The sequence below is a fragment of the Micromys minutus genome, assembly GCF_963924665.1.
Source record: "Micromys minutus genome assembly, chromosome: 5".
NCBI lineage: Eukaryota > Metazoa > Chordata > Mammalia > Rodentia > Muridae > Micromys > Micromys minutus.
The window spans coordinates 54,751,822-54,759,510 of NC_137974.1; the positions used below are offsets into that span (position 1 = coordinate 54,751,822).

At 42.7% G+C, this 7,689-nt stretch overlaps 3 pseudogenes across 3 annotated transcripts; 2 read left to right on the forward strand and 1 right to left on the reverse strand.

The window, feature by feature from the left end:
- Nucleotides 1-2,679: 2,679 nt before the first annotated feature.
- LOC308421082 (cytochrome c oxidase subunit 6B1-like) lies at nt 2,680-2,982 on the reverse strand (annotated as a pseudogene). The gene has a single exon. The product of its transcript is annotated as a cytochrome c oxidase subunit 6B1-like (transcript).
- Nucleotides 2,983-3,668: 686 nt separating this feature from the next.
- LOC308421255 (glyceraldehyde-3-phosphate dehydrogenase-like) lies at nt 3,669-4,670 on the forward strand (annotated as a pseudogene). The gene has a single exon. The product of its transcript is annotated as a glyceraldehyde-3-phosphate dehydrogenase-like (transcript).
- Nucleotides 4,671-6,175: 1,505 nt separating this feature from the next.
- LOC308421009 (alpha-enolase-like) lies at nt 6,176-7,478 on the forward strand (annotated as a pseudogene). The gene has a single exon. The product of its transcript is annotated as an alpha-enolase-like (transcript).
- Nucleotides 7,479-7,689: the final 211 nt, after the last annotated feature.

Genomic DNA, 7,689 nt, shown 5'->3' on the forward strand with positions numbered 1-7,689 from the left:
TGCTAGAAAGGTATTTCATTTAGATGATGCAATGACTTATCTAGGAAATCCAACAAATCATCTCCAATCAGATTATGACAAAATGTAACTCCAGCAAGGCCATTGAGTGCACAGGGCTGGCTACGTAAGCAGGGTTCTCTGCAAACTGCAAGTGACTAAGAATCGTAAGACACTAACATCAGATGATCAGCCAAGAATGAAGCCGGATTCTGAGAATAGGAACCTCTGGGTGGGTCATAACATCCTGGGAGCATCCTCTGTGCAAGCACACACGGGAGCAGCAGAGGACCCTCAGAAATCTGACTGCATATGAAAGTACTGAGGCGAATGGCAGAATCTTCAGACAAATAGGAGAGGAAGTCCATGGCTGAACAGGGCATAAAAGAAGTAAAGCAGAAGACTAGACAATGTGTGGAAACTATACTCGGAACAAAGGATTTAAAAATTCTTTCTAGTTACACAAATTAATCGTATATAGAGATAGAAAAATGCCCTTCTGCTGAATGCAAGAAACAAGAGCATGAAATCTGTGAAATCGTATTCTTGCATTACAATGTAGCAATACACTTATAATTAAAGAGAATGGAGTTCTTCAGACAGGCTCACAAAAATGAAAGCCAGTGTTCTATAGTAGTCCTCTTAGAAGGAAGCTAGAGTAATAACAAATAAATACCAGGAGATTCTGCAAGTAAATTTCTCTCTCCAAGTACATACTACTCAGGAAATGAAATTAGAAATGTCACGAATTAATTCTGTACCTAAAATTCATAGGATGGAAGTAATGAGCCAAAACACAGTAAGAAAATAAAAATACAATCTTAGAAAGAAATCCAACACAAAAGTAGCATGCACTCTGACAAAATGGGCAAAACTGGCAAACTATTAACCAATAAAAAAACCAAGTTAATGTGATCAGTAAATGATTTAATTGATTTTTATTAAATTTTAAGAAACACCATTCAAGGCTGGGAATCAGCTCAGAGGTAAAGGGCTTGCCCTGGGTTCAATCCCTAGCCTGCAAACAAAGAAACCAACAAAAAAGCCATTATTCTGAGCTGCAAGTGTCTGACTAATTGATTTACTAGTCATGGTTTCCTGATTTTGCACAGGCATGTAATAAAGAAACACATAGTTGTGAACAGAAAATAATTGAGTGAGCTAGGTGCTATTATCCCAGTACATTAGTGGTGAGTTTTTTCAAAGCATTTAAAAAATAAACCATTTTACACTGCTTAAATTGCTCTAAGATAAAGTCTTAAAGTACAGCACGCCTTCTTCAAAACAGTATGAATTTTTTGAGCCCCAACTTCATCATAAAACTACAAAACCCGAGTAACACTTTACAAGCAAAAACAAAACAGGAGGAATCCATCCAGCAGAGAAACAATCAGGATTCTCCCTGAAATGGAATGTTAGTATCAGGGGACTCAATCATAAGAAGTTAGCAACACACACATATATAGCTACTTCTACACCATCTGGACATTCCATCACAGTGTTCTCAAGAAGAAAAACTACAAACAAACACAAAAATGAATGAAATTTAAAATCTTTTTTATCAGGTTGAAGACATGGCTCGGTAGTTAAGAGCACTGACTGCTTCTCCAGAGGTCCTAAGTTCAATTCCCAGCAACCCCATGGAGGCTCACAACCATCTGTAGTGGGCTCCGATGCCCTTTTCTTCTGTCAGGCAGGTACACATGCAAACAGACTGCTTATATATATAAATAAATATATCTTTAAGAAACAAAAACTTCAATCGAATTTATTGTATCTACATCTAGAAGCTAGAAAAGGGTCACAGCAATGTTAGCCATAATTCAGAAATTGTCAAGGGGGTGTAAGAGTCACAGAATCCACGGGGGGAGACAGAATATGCAGAGGCTGGTGGATTGCCTTGAGTTCAAGGCTAACCTAGACTAAAACAATTGTGTAGGGGATGGAGCTGGCCAGAGATAGAGGCAGGCAGGCAGACAGGCAGGCAGGCAGGCAGACAGACAGACAGACACACACATACACACACACACACACACACACACACACACACACACACACATACACACAAAAGAGGGGGGAGGGGCTCAAGGTATTTCTTGAACCGATGACAAGCTAGTAAAGAATGTCAATGTCTCCCACCAAAACAATGATATAATGCTAATGACAGAATGGGTTTGTTATTAAGATATCATGAAATGTAGATGGGAAAGGAATATATATAGTAATATATAGTAAATAAAGCAGAAATCAGACCATTTGGAAAGCCTAAATTTAGGAGACTACATATGTCTAGTGTTTGGTGGGGGATAAGAGGCAGTGTAGGGAAGAGGATAAATGGAATATATTGTATATGTGTATAAAAATGTTAACAAGATCAACCAACAAAAAGAAAAAAAAGCAGGTTTAATTTACTATGAAATTGAGTTCCCATACAATACTATGTAACATTTTGTAAATTGATTATATAAATTATCTGAAACAAGAAATCAATTGATATTAAAGGTGTGATTGTATTGATATTAATTTCAAATATTTAAAATTTTTATTTATTTGCTTATTTATTGATTGATTTTTTTTCTTTTCCAGTGACTTTTTATTAGTAGTTGCATCATGAATCAAGGTCCCAGGGTAGGGACCATCATATACTGAGGTCCCCCTTTTTTGTCCGGGGAAAAAGTCAAAGAACAGAGGAGAGGCAGGCAGAGCCAGGTCAGATCTTCCCAGGAAATGTGCCTTCTGCTATGCGGTCGTCCCAGGCTGAGACCCATGACACAGGGCAGAAGGACTTGCACACATGCCAGTACCACTCACATGTGGAGACTCACACGCGGAGACGTCACCCCGCTTCGCAGTCATTGCATTCTCACAACGGTGGAAGTCCAGGCAGTTCTGCCAGCAGTTCCTGGTCTGGTTCTGGTTTGGGAAGCAGCCATCAAAGGGAGCAGTTTTGTAGTTCTTGATTTTAGTCTTGGTGTTCTTAGCCATCCTGACTCCTAAAGAGTGACCCGGAGCAGCGTTACTTCAATGTGACCCTTAGCAAAGATGCCAATGTCTGATTGATTTTTTTAAAGATAGGTTTTTGCTATGTAGAGCAGGCTGGCCTCAAAAAGCTAGGATCTAAGAGCTAAGATCAAAGGCATATACTCTCACATGAAACTTAAATTCTTAAAGTGATAAAAAAATACACCTATCAACTTGATACAATTATCAAAAAGTGATCAACTGAATAGAAAAATCAGAAATACATTTACGGCATTAGATTACTATTGTCAAAAGAATCTTAAGCCGTATGTGTGATTCAAATCATCCAGTAGACACATTCTGAAGAAAAAAAAAAAAACCAGAAAAGCAGGTGAAAATAAATTAAATATATTTTAAAGATTTATTTATTTCATTTATATGAGTACACTGTAGCTAGTGTGTCTTGTCTGACACACCAGTAGCAGGGAGGCATTGGATCCCTTTACAGATGGTTGTGAACTACCGTGTGGTTGTGGGGAATTGAACTCAGGACCTTTGGAAGAGCAATCAGTGCTCTTAACTGCTGAGTCATCATCTTTCCAGCCCTAATTTAAATATTTTTAATCTATTAAAATATTTCAGCTCTCTGCTCCTCCCTGTACCACAGACAGCTGCATCCCATGAAGTACCAGCCTCGTCCCTTAGATAAGATGGTGAAGGTTGGTGTGAATGGATTTGGCCATATTGGGCGCCTGGTTACCAGGGTTGCCTCCTGCTCAGGATCTGGCAAAGTAGAGATTGTTGCCATCAACGACCCCTTCATTGACCCCAACTACATGGTCCACATGTTTCAGTAGGACTCTACCCATGGCAAATTCAATGGCACAGCCAAGGCTGAGAATGGGAAGCTTGTCATCAATGGGAAGCCCATCACTATCTTCCAGGAGTGAGATCCCGCTAATATCAAATGGGGTGATGCTGGTGCTGAGTATGTGGTGGAGTCTACTGGTGTCTTCACCACCATGGAGAAGGCTGGGACCCACTTGAAGGGTGAAGCCAAAAGGGGTGGATCCATCTCCTCCTCCCTTCGACTGATGCCCCCATGTTTGTGATGGGTGTGAACCATGAGAAATATGACAATTCACTCAAGATTGTCAGCAATGCATCCTGCACCACCAACTGCTTAGCCCCCCTGGCTAAGGCCATCCATGACAGCTTTGGCATCGTGGAAGGGCTCATGACCGCAGTTCATGCCATCACTGCCACTCAAAAGACTATGGATGGCCCCTCTGGAAAGCTGTGGCATGATGGCTGTGGGAGAGCCCAGAACATCATCCCTGCATCCACTGGTGCTGCCAAGGCTGAGGGCAAGGTCATCCCAGAGCTGAATGGGAAGCTCACTGGCATGGCCTTCGGTGTTCCTACCCCTGTTGTGGATCTGGCATGCTGCCTGGAGAAGTTGCCAAGTATGAAGACATCAAGAAGGTGGTGAAGCAGGCAGATGAGGACCCACTAAAGGGCATCCTGGGCTACACTGAGGACCAGGTTGTCTCCTGTGACTTCACAGCAACAGCCACTCTTCCACCTCTGATGCTGGAGCTGGCATTGCGCTCAATGACAACTTTGTTAAGCTCATTTCTTGGTATGACAATGAATACAGCTACAGCATCAGGGTGGTGGACCTCATGGCCTACATGGCCTCCAAGGAGTAAGAAACCCTGGACCACCCCCACCCCCCAGCAAGGACACTGAGAGCAAGAGAGAGGCCCTCAGTTGCTGAGGAGTCCCATCCCAACTCAGCCCCCAACAGTGAGCATCTCCATCACAATTTCCATCCCAGACCCCCATAATAATAGGAGGGGCCTAGGAAGCCCTCCCTACTCTCTTGAATACCATCAATAAAGTTCCGCTGCACTCACACAAAAAAATTTCAAAGTGTATTCATTATAAAAGAGATATGTGATATACTTCAAATTTTTGCTTATATGCCATCTTCAATTTTATGTGCTTTTTGCAAATATTGTACATTTTTTGTTCAGGCTCCTGATATTTCACTATGACTGGTAACATTCATAAAAATCATGTTGAGCAAACTGTACATACTGACATATAGTAGAATTTTATTCTACATAATATAGCATAGAAATATGTATATAAGTACACATATATGTGTATATACATATGTAAATGGCTAAAGAAAAATGAGTATGATTTATATGATTTATGTATTTTTATGTCAAAATACTAAAAACATTGAAATGGCATCAATAGAGGCCAGATTAGGGTAAAATCCACAAAATAAAACTCTTGTAATGGACCTAAAGACACCAGCAATAGATACAAAAATATTAAAGTAACAATAAAATAAAAAACCCAGATGAAATACTGTATAATATTTCTTCAACTCTAGGATAATGTATTTTTGTATAAGTATAAATAAAAAGCCTGAATTTTGAAGAATTCAGAAGTAGCACAGTATAATTATGCAGTGGTCAATACCATTACATACTATCTTACATAATTGCATACGCTCTACAGTAACACACTATGTAACCTACATAGTAGTAATGAACTGCTCCATAGGGTTGTATGTATTGCAATAATGAAATGTTCTAAAGGAGTTTTACATTAACCGTGTCTTAATAGACTTAGCTTTCTCTTACTAGAGAGAGACTTTTGTCCCCAGGAGAGGAGAGGAAATGTTAAGTTGTGACATGCTCATGACAGTTGCTCAACTTTGGCGCTACAGTGTAGCTGTGCCCTTCACATGTGACTTGGGGAATCCAGCCAGGCTGTACCTCTCTTTGAAGTCGTTGAAGCTGTAGCCACATGACAATGTCTTTCTCACTTGGGGTTTGGAGAAATTCAGTCTCAGTTCTCTAGAGTAGCCATCTGTACTCTGTAATGTTTAACTTCCTTCTGTGGTCTGGACTTTGGTAGTCACGGAGCATCCAACTGAGAAGCAGTCACCCCTCTCATTCTTGTGTTCTGCAGTCTAGAGGCTAAAGTTGGGTAAACTTACGAGAAACCATTGAGTTTAGACTTAAAATGGATTACTTCGGGGGTAAGTCATATTTTTGTGAAGTTGCTTTAAAAATAAACCTTTGGTGCTGCTCTGGATACAGGGTTGTGCTCATGTTTGTCCTTAATGCTCTCTTCAGTGTCTACAGAACCCTCTTTCCTTCCTCCGCAGTGATCCGACTGCCAGAAGTTCACCATGTGTATTCTCAGGATCATTGCCAGAAGGATCTTTGATCTCCATGGGAATCCCAATGTTGAAGTGGGTCTCTACACAGCAAAAGGTCATTTCCGAGCTGCGGTGCCCAGTGGTGTGTCCACTGGCATCTATGAAGCCCTAGAACTCTGAGACAGTGATAAGACCTGCTTCATGGGGAAGGGTGTCTCAAAGGCTGTTGGCACATCAATAACACTACTGCACCTGCTCTTGTTAGCAAGAAAGTGAATGTTATGGAGCAAGAAAAGATTGACTAGCTGATGATGGAGATGGACATCACCGAGAATAAATTTAAATTTGGTGCAAATGCTATTCTGAAGTGCTCCCGGCTGTCTGCAAAGCTGGTGCTGTGGAAAACTCAATGCCCCTTTACAGTCACATTGCTGACTTGGCTGGCAACCCTGAAGTCATCCTGCCGGTGCCAGCTTTCAACATGATCAACGGTGGTTCTCACGCTGGCAACAAGCTGGTCATGCAAGAGCTCATGATCCTGCCTGTGGGGGCATCCAGTTTCCGGGAAGCCATGCTCATTGGAGCAGAGCGTTACCATAACCTGAAGAATGTCATCAAGGAGAAGTATGGGAAAGATGCCACCAATGTGGGTGATAAGGGTGGATTTGCACCTAACACCCTGGAGAACAAAGAAGCGCTGGAGCAGCCCAAGGCTGCAATTGCAAAGGTTGGCTACACTGCCCAGGTTGTCATTGGAATGGATATGACTGCCTCCGAGTTTTACAGGGCTGGCAAGTATGACCTGGACTTCAAGTCTCCGGATGACCCCAACCGGTACATCGCACCCGACCAGTTGGCTGACATGTACAAGTCCTTCATCCAGAACGACCCAGTGGTATCCATTGAAGACCACTTTGACCAGGACGACTGGGACACTTGGCAGAAGTTCACAGCTAGTGAGGGCATCCAGGTGGTAGGGGATGGCCTCACAGTGACCAACCCTAAGCGGATTGCCAAGGCTGCGGGCAAGAAGTCCTGCAACTGCCTCCTGCTCAAAGTGAACCAGATTGGCTCTGTGACCAAGGCTCTGCATGCATGTAAGCTGGCCCAGTCCAATGGCTGGGGTGTCATGGTGTCCCTTCGATCTGGGGGGACTGAGGACACTTTCATTGCCAACCTGGTGGTAGGGCTCTGTACTGGGCAGATCAAGACTGGTGTGCCTTGCCGATCTGAGCACCTGGCCAAGTACAATCAAATCCTTAGAATCAAGGAAGAGCTGGGGAGCATTACCAGGTTTGCTGGCAGGTCCTTCAGGAACGCACTGGCCAAGTAAAGCATGGACTGGAGATCGCTCCAGCCACCAGCTCTGTCCCTGAAGTCACCCAGGCAGCTCAAGCCAGCCCAGTGCTTACCCCTCCCATGTCACTGCTCCTTTAGCTGTCCATGCCTGACTACCTGGAGCCCTGCTGGAGCCCAGCTTTGTAATCATGTGATCAGTCTGAATCATTGTTTATCACCTGAATTCCCAGTGTCTGGAGCCCTCG